Below are 2,498 nucleotides of genomic sequence, written 5' to 3'. Positions count from 1 at the left end.
TGGCAGCGGTGGGATTCGAACCCACGCCTCCGAGGAGACTGGAACCTGACTCCAGCGCCTTAGACCGCTCGGCCACACTACCACCCATACAGGAGGGACAAATATGATTCTTTCTGATGTTGTTACTGCAAAACAACAAAAGCAAAGGCACAAGGAAAGACTTCAAGGATCCCTGTCTTGTTCATCCATTTTCTTAGCTGCCGGGCAGTGCCTAACTAAAACGTTCTTTTCCCACAAGATGCTGACAACAGCTCGATCAAATCAAAAATCAACAGAAAGCTGAGAGCACCTTGTGACACTCAATTAGGCAACAAATGTAATGTGCCTGGGAGAAAGTGTATACAGTTATGCTTGGATAAAGAAAATATGAACCGCACGGCATTTCTGGAATTTAGACTTTCACGATGGTGAATGATTTCACCCTTTGTTCGAAACTGAACAACTCTGGCGTCAACACATAATGTGAAAACCACCGGGCTACTGGGGAAATGCACCAAGCTGAGCAGATCGTGCACCAGTTCACACCGTGCAGCATACTTAGACTTACACACCAGTTTTGCAGTGTAAGTGGCTGAAAGATAACCCTCTGCCTGAAAAACTGAGCCAGCATTAGAATTCAAGAACGACAAATCACATTGGGAGGCTATTCGAACCTCGGTGCAGCTACGAGCTGCCATCTTGCTTGCCTTTCTCCTTACCCCAACGTTTCTCTGTGCAGCTTTCCAATCCTGGACATGAACTAATTTCAGGTGACAGCCAGCTGATTTGGAAACCGGAGTGGCAGACAAGGAACAGCAACTGAGTAAAATTTACAAAATTCAACGGTGCTTATTTAGAGTTTCACAAAAGGCAGTTTCTGAATGTAAAATATGATCAGAGATGTCACGGTGATACTCACAGCATGCAATTGCTTTTCGTTCAAGATGTGAAAGCTCTCGTGCCTGAGTTACCAGCATTTCACATCCTGCTGAATGATTAAGTCAGGGTTAGGGTTGGTGTTCTCTTACTGTTGCTAGTTTCCTTCCCGTTTGTCCAACGTAGTGTTTCTCACAGACTCTGCAGGGGATTTTGTAGATGACATTGGTCCTGTCCATGGTGGGGAGTAGGTCTTTAGTTCGGGTGGTCACTTGTAGGTTTGATGTGGGTTTGTGTGCCACCCTGATGCCCAGTGGCCTTAGATGTCTTGTGGTGAGTTCTGACGTGTTCCTGATGTAGGGTAGTGTGATGAGTGTGTCGGGGGCGTGTAGAATCTTTCTGATGCTGTTCCTGTAGGCATCTCCTGACCCAGTTCTTTGGATATCCATTATCATTGAACAACTGGCTACAAAAAGACACGAACAATGCTCACTCATCTCAATCCACATGGACAAGTAGAACCGCCACTTCAGCTGGGACAACACCAAGATCCTGGGGCAGGCAAAGACGAGAATTCCTGGAAGCATGGCACTGCACGAAGCAGGCTATTAACAAACACATTAACTCAACCCCATATACATTCCACGATGGAGGAAACCCGGAAGTGAGGCAATCCATCGGAACAGACCCAAGAGTTTAAAAACCGGGTGGGAAAACACACCGACACTTCATCAGAAGCTGCACTGAGGATGTTACCAAGCATGGTAACGAAACGTCTGCAGAACAACAAACCAGCTCGGTGAGCCATCCAACCTCAACATAGTCATCATTAGATTCTTAATTCGAGGTATCTTCTCCAATTCAAATGTGACCATCTGCTGTGGCAGGATTTGAACCTGGATCCCCAGTGAGTCCGATTGCAACCAGGAAAAAAAACACAGATACAAACACATATGCAGACATATGTCAACGTGACCATTGTATCATTTGAGACTCAAGAGGGACAGACAGAGAGAAAGCAGGGAAGGGAGGTAACCCCGTTTCAATGGATTCACCCCCAAAACAACAGATAGCCCACTGGAAAGAGCCACAGGCACAAAGACACAGCCATTACAGACACACATTGAGACAGAAGCACACAGACACAGAGACACACACTGAGACAAACATCTGCATACAGACACTGACACACATACGCACACATACAAACGCTGATACAGAGAGGGAGAAAGGGATGGAACCAGTTGGAGAGAGAAAGTAGAAGTTGACTGCTCCTTCTCAATTGCTCCCTTTTGTTCAAAGTAATGCATTGGTTCCCTCTGCTGGCCGCCGCACGCTAATACAGAGGGGAAGGTAGCGCGTGAAAACCATCACGGGTTCAGTCAGAGGGAGCGAGCAGCTCACGGCAGCGTCAACAGACGCAGGCGCACACACACAGATTCACGCTGTGCTGGTGTAGAGAGGATTCTAATTATGCTGAAGCTCCTCAGAGTAAAACATGCTCATGTTCAGAAATGTATGTGTTCCCTCGGCAAATGTGGAAATGTTTTGACTTTGGACAGTTTTCCTGACATTATACACATTAAATAGAGTCTTTCTTCTGCAACTGTATCTAGACACGTTTACGTGAGCCGTTTTGTAAG

At 46.4% G+C, this 2,498-nt stretch overlaps 1 non-coding gene across 1 annotated transcript; it reads right to left on the bottom strand.

Annotated features, from left to right (window-relative positions):
- trnal-cag (transfer RNA leucine (anticodon CAG)) lies at positions 1–82 on the bottom strand. The gene has a single exon. It is a non-coding gene; the product is annotated as a tRNA-Leu (tRNA).
- Positions 83–2,498: the final 2,416 nt, after the last annotated feature.

Source organism: Stegostoma tigrinum, unplaced genomic scaffold, assembly GCF_030684315.1.
Source record: "Stegostoma tigrinum isolate sSteTig4 unplaced genomic scaffold, sSteTig4.hap1 scaffold_53, whole genome shotgun sequence".
NCBI lineage: Eukaryota > Metazoa > Chordata > Chondrichthyes > Orectolobiformes > Stegostomatidae > Stegostoma > Stegostoma tigrinum.
The sequence above is the reverse complement of the archived record's forward strand: the minus strand, read 5'-3'. Positions and strand labels throughout refer to the sequence as shown.